Source organism: Amphiura filiformis, chromosome 14, assembly GCF_039555335.1.
Source record: "Amphiura filiformis chromosome 14, Afil_fr2py, whole genome shotgun sequence".
NCBI lineage: Eukaryota > Metazoa > Echinodermata > Ophiuroidea > Amphilepidida > Amphiuridae > Amphiura > Amphiura filiformis.
Window position 1 is genome coordinate 46,571,443 of NC_092641.1, and position 7,147 is coordinate 46,578,589.

The following is a 7,147-nucleotide window of genomic DNA, read 5'->3' on the forward strand; positions in this document are numbered from 1 at the left end:
TGTATTTAATCATTTATTTATTGATTGATTGATTGATTGATTGATTGATTGATTGGATATGATGCTTGGGTAAATATATTAATATTGATATATTGATCAGATTTCAATAAGCCAATAAAATTATGTAGGCCCTAGGCCTACCTACATTTGGTAGACCTTTAGGCTACGCCTGAGGTACGGTACCGGCTAGGGTAAGATGGGGTAAGTGGGACAGTGGGGTAAGTGGGACTCTTACTATACTTCATCTTCATTGCAGCACTAAATCCACCAAAACGATACGGAATGGTGACTTATTAAACTACCCCATTGCAAATATGTACGTTTTATAAATTTCACTGCTCAATATTGGAGTTTATTTGGTATTTGAGCTGCGGGAGATGCTTCAACACTACCTTGATGTGGCGACCAACTTTGACGAATTATACTTATTTAATTACCAAGTAATTATTACCAAATAATTATTTGATGAACATCTTTGCTGAGAATTATGGACAAATTGAGATGATATATTTCATTTAGCCATTATGGCCCCTATTTAGTATGGTGTCCCACTTACCCCATCCACTTGGGGTAGGTGGGACAGTGGTTCCTGAATTTAATTTTGATACAAATAGTAACAAAATTACGAAGATAAATTGCATAGGCTATATTATGCCGCCAACAAGCTCAAAAATTGAATTATTACTGAACACGCCTATTGAATGACTTGATTATTGATTTTGTGGCTGATCGTGGGTTTTTGGGGGGGTTTTGTCACTAAAAACCAAGAAAAAAATTGCCTCATGTATTCAGATGAAATTAATAAACACAAATTAATGATATTATTATACTATTTTTTGGTATAATTATGTTAATAATGCCCAAATGCTCCAATATAAATACCGTATGCATTGCTGTAAAATAGGGCCCTATGTTTTTTAATGTAATAATATCAATAGTGTTGGCGTAAGGGGCTGTGCAATAATTATGAGCCCCCCGTGGGGTAAAATTTCCAAACGGCTCGCCAAAAATCGCTTGCCCCCCCTTCTGGGGCCCGGAAAAATCTTTAACCCCCCTTAACATGCCAAATCTTTGGGATCCCAGTTTGCAAAATGATCTAGAATAGATGTATGTTGCGAGAGCGCAGCGAGCAGGAGAATTGCATATTTAAGCATTTCCGTACTGTTCCTAAGCCTTTTTAGAGCGTTTTATTAAAAAGGCGCCTCATGAATGTGTGCCAAAATTGCTTGCCCCCTCTCGGCTTGCCAAAATTGTTTGCCCCCCTTTGCCTCGCCAAAATTTCTTGCCTCCCCAATTTTACCCTCCCCAGGGCTCATAATTATTGCACAGTCCCTAACCGGACAGTTGAGTCATTACAAAATTGGCCCCGCCCTTCTGTGCTGAATTGCCAAAACTAACACCAGACATTGTCCAATCTTTATTCCCTTACATGCGTTTTATGTCCAACAATATCCTTAAGTGGCCTACTTACCCCATCTTACCCTATAGGCAGTAGCGTAGCTGGGATTTTTTCCGGGGGGGCAAGACATTATGGGGCGGGGCCCAAATTCACCAAACAAAAATGGGGGTAGGTGTGTGTGGTGCGACGCACCCTCCATCGAAAAGAAATTGTACTTTCGGAGTAAAAATACCAGGGAAAACTAAAAAAACAAAGGAAATAAGTTTAAATTTTGCAATGCCCGAGAGGGAAAACGGTAAACTGCGTTATTACTTTTTCACAATTGCGTGCTCCACGAGAAGAAATTGCTTTTTTAATTACATTTGGTCATAATTGAAATGAATTTTGACCTTAATTCTCACTGATTTCCTGGCTAAAGTGCGCGCGAAGCGCGCTAAAAATTTCCAATTTCAGACAATTTTAGCCCAAAATGAAGGTAAATTATAAATGTAAAGGCCAGTGCGCGCGAAGCGCGAAAAATGTTGCAATGTTACCATATTTCGGTCCAAAACATGGTGTTTTGGGGAACATACATTAAGGGGGTACTACTGTACACCCCTCGATAAATTTGTGTCTATTTTTGCATTTTTCTGAAAAACTAATAACACAGTGGTAACAAAAGTTATGTATATTATTGGGGCAAGGAATCCAATTACTACACTGTAATTTCAGTGACTCAAGACAAGCGGTTTGTTATTTATGATCAGAAATAAGGTACCGCTAGGATGTACCTCGTTTCCTATCATATATTCTGAACCGCTTGTCTTGATTCACTGAAATTTCAGTGTAGTAATTGGATTCCTTGCCCCAATAATATACATAACTTTTGTTACCAGTGTGTAATTATTTTTTGAGAAAAATGCAAAAATAGTCACCAATTTACCACATGAGCAAATGATTTAAGGGCCTGAGCCCGGACCCATCAGGTCTATGGTAAATTCGGTCCTAAAAATAGCACAATAGTAAATGACTATTCTAAAATCTGCCAATTTTGAGTCGATATACTGACATTTTCGGTTGGGGCATGCAAGCAGCAGTACAAGAATCATATCGTACACAGCTTGACAATTTGACCACCTTTTTCGACTTTTCTTTTTGCGTTGGTCTTTCTATTTTTTCATTTTTATTAGTCAAATCTACTGCTCCTATAGGTGCTTTTGTGCAATTAGCATTTCAAAAGCTTTCTAAATTATTTCTTTGTCTTTAAGAAGTCAAGTATATTGTCGAGTATATTGATAATAATCGTATGGAACTAGGCCTACATATCGTATATGCTCGTATGGATCAACTCTTTCTCTTTTCCTTCTCCCCCCCCCCCCCCTCTTTTCCCCCTCTTCCCACCCGCTCTCCCTACTTTCTCTTTTTCCCTGCTGATTAATATAGGAAGGGGGCGGGGGCCCAAATAGACATTTTTGCCAGGCTTACATACTGCAGTTACTGTCCGTTTTCCTATACACAATACACAGTGCTCTCACCATTGACGCGTGACCCCTACAAATGATGTATGTTGGGAGAATGGACACTTGCCTAGTTAACATCACTGTGTGAAAAATAACCAGCCAATATTTTATTTATTCTCCAAAACTTCTAGCAAATATATTTCTCTAACATGACCTAAAATTACAGCTAGGTTAGATGTTCAGAAATGGTCGTACTTTTGTAAAATATGAGTGAGGGCAAGGCATAGCTAGCCAACTCCCCGTGTTATTTGAATGGAGATTTGACCGAAAATATTGGTATCGGACCGCTCACTTCTGAAGGATGCCACAAAAAAACCGGTAAAAGCTACATTTAAATTATTCTAAATAGGTTCTAGAAAATAAAGTTTTGTAACATGTCCTAAATTTTTAGCTAATTTAGGTGTTTGGAGAGGGTCGTACTTTTGTGTTTTAGGAAGGACATGTAAACGACAGATAACACCAAAAATATGAAGAAAATTTCTAAACCGTGTTAAGTCAAAAATCATTATGTTGCTCATTTTCAAGAATGCTGGTTTACAAAAAGCACGACATTGTCTGATTTCGTGAACAAAGCCACACATAACATTGTTTCCTTTCGTTTCCTTTATAATCGGTTACCCAACTGAAGCTATGAATACCAGCTTTATTGTGATATCGCACATGAAAACAGTCACTTGTGCACAACCAGAGAAGATCCGATTTAATCAGTTGAGCTGTTTCAATGAGTGTTATCTTCCCGGTTATCTTGGTTTAATAGCTTTTAATGGGGTTAAGTCCTGCAAAGGTCGAGATGAATTCTACTGCAGACATGACTGCATCATGATTGTCATTGATAATAATCGTATACGGTATTACATATCGTATGGATTCCACATCTCTCCACTCCTCTCCCTCTCTTTCCTCTATTTTTTCCCTCTCTCTCCCTTCTTTTTCCTCTTTTTTCCTTGCACTAAGGGGGCGGGGGCCCAAACAGGAATTTGTTAGGACTTTCAATTTTCTGGATACGATGTTTTGCCGTCAAAGAATAAAATAAAATAAAATAAAATAAAATAAAATACAAGGCACAAAAATGTTGATTATCCAAACGTATGACCAACTTAAAAATTGAATAACCTACATTGGTTTTATCCCGGGGGGAGGCACTACTCGAATCCGTACCTGTGCCCACCAGCGTTAGGGGTCTGTCGGTGTAGAAATTTCAAGAAAAAAGGGGGTCATTCGGTGTTGGCAATGTCAAAAATAGGAGCGCCCAAAATGTCACATCAATGACAATCAAAAATAGCTTTTTACCCAATTTTACAGTACAAAATATACAAAACTCATTTGCTCAAAATGCGCGAGAAGCGCGCCGAACTATCAATTTTGAGGACTAATTGTTCAAGAAAGGGGTCATTCAGTGTAGCCTACTGAAAAAAACAACAACACGGGATCATTGGATGTAGGATTTGCCAAAAATACCGGGGTATTTTCATGGGCACATGATGTATGTCAATACATGTATATGGGAGTGGACCCCGCCCCGGGTTTTATCCAAATTAGACTTTCCGGGAATTCTAGTTTTCGGGTATGATGCTTTTCCCCGGGATGCTTTGCAGTAAAAAAACAACAACCCCAAAGCTATAAATTGTTTGATTGTCATATTTCTACCATTTTCAAAGTAAAATAACTGTAATTTGGATAATAATTATCCTATATATCTAAATTACCTGATTAATTAATAAGAATATCTGAATTTGTCTAAATATCATATAATTTTTAATAGATATTATCTAAAATATAATCTGATATAATAATTTGATATATCTGATAGTTAAATAATATCTAAATTATCTGATTATTCGGATACATATCTGATATTTTAGACAATATGTAAATTATCTGCTATTTTGGATAATTTAATAATATCTTAATATCTGATACTGTCACCATTTTGAAAGTATTTTCAATAATATCTGAATTATCCTAAAATCTAAATTATTTGGTAATTAGGATATCTCAAATTTTCCTAATAGATATTATCTGACATATGATCTGATATATAATAACTTGATATATCTGATAGTTAGATAATAAAAGTATCTGACAATTCGGATATCTGATATTTTAAACAATATATATCTGCTATTTTGAATAACTTAATGCTATTTGAATATCTGACACTTTCACCCGTTTGAAAGTATTTAAAATAGGATATCTGAATTTTCCTAAATATCACGTTATTTTTAATAGATATTATCTGAAATATAATCTGATATATAATTAATAATTTGATATAGCTGATAGTTAGATAATATCTAAATTATCTGATAATTTGGATACATATCTGATAATTCAGACAATATATTAATTTTGGATGATAATATCTGATATTTTCACCATTTTGAAAGTATTTCAAATAATCAGTGGCGGTGCCAGGAATTTTTTTTTTCGGGGCCCATGGGGGGGGCAAAGTGAATTTCAGGTGGGGGCAAAATGGCAAATTTCACGCAAAAAGTGGACATTTACGTGATTTTTTGGGTTTTGCCTCAAAACTGGTGGGGCAAACTGGGGGGCAATGCCCCTTTAAGATAACATATAAATTATCTAATGATTTGGATATTTCTGAATTAACCTAAATATAATAATTATAATTTTAAATTTCATATTGAAATTCCCTTACACAGGAAGGTGTGCGCCATCCTGCAGCTTTCCTGTGCTAGCCTTCTTTTGTTAAAATCCTGGGCAGGGTGTATCACTGATGCATATAATCCATCCTGAGGCGCGTGCTTAGCGAGGGGAATCCTGCCTTCTTTCTGTGTGAAAACGTGGTAGGGTATTTCAATATGAGCCCTTAAATATTTTTAATATCTGAAATATCAGATTATCCTTGAAATCATTTGAAAACCTTTGAAAGTTTTTTCACCTTTCAAAGGTGGAAATACCAAGTAATTCAATTATAATCTCATGTATCAGATGCTTTTAAAGGATAATATCTAAATTACCTGATATAAAATCTGGATAATTGAGATAATGTCCCTAATTGGAATAATGCCACTTTGGGCATTTTCAAACACAGGGGAATGTAGCATAGGTAGCTCCAACCAGGGATGCTACTGGTTTTCAAAAGTCCCTGGTTGGTAGGGAAAAAACTCAAAAAATTCCCTGATTGCCAGTTAAAGCACAAACACTCCTTCCCCACTATATACACAAGACAGCAATAATGCAAACAAAATACCAATATGAGTGCAAACAAAAATAAACTTTTTTTTTTATTATTTCAGAGCAACATTTTCTATACATATCACATCACTTGATTAACATTTACAAGCTTATTTATCTTAAGGGGGTACTACACCCCTCGATAAATTTGTGTCTATTTTTGCATTTTTCTCAAAAACTAATAACACACTGGTAACAAAAGTTATGTATATTATAGGGGCAAGGTATCAATTACTACACTGGAATTTCAGTGACCCAAGACAAGCGGTTTGTTATTTATGATAAGAAATAAGGTACCGCTAGGATGTACGGTCATGTACCTCATTTCTTATCATATATACTGAACCGCTTGTCTTGAGTCCCTGAAATTTCAGTGTAGTAATTGGATTCCTTGCCCTAATAATATACAAAACTTTTGTTACCAGTGTGTTATTATTTTTTGAGAAAAATGCAAAAATAGTCACAAAGTTACCACAGGGGTGTAGTACCCCCTTAACTTATTTGATCTTAAAAATACTAAGGTCCATATGCACAAAACAAGTTAGTTGAATGCTTAGACTTATTATTATTTATTTTATTTATCTTCAAATTTTGTTACTGCAATTGTAAGAAAATATGCAAAATCACACATGTTGGCCTGTTTAAATAAGAAATGGCCAAGATGTTGCCAGGTAGTTCCAACTAAAGGATTAGTATTAGGTTATGTTTCTTTTTAGTCCGGAGGACTGTGGTATGATATATTGTGTCGTGCATTTTTAATGATTAAAACATCCCACCTATTTAGATACCTTCTATAGGTCCCAAAGAGCAAGAAAAGCCTTGATGGAAAAATCTGAGGTGTGGCAGAGGGCGGCCATCTTGGTTTTCAAAATGGCCGCCGTTTTGATATTTATTTTTACTATAACCCAAGTTGTGAATATCCTATGAGGCTAGTTTTGGTGGCAATACCCACATTTCCAATACCTATGAGTCCAATAAACGTGGTGCCAGCTTGCTAGAGGAACAATAAGACTGGTGGCCATCTTGATTTTCAAAATGGCTGTCATTTTCA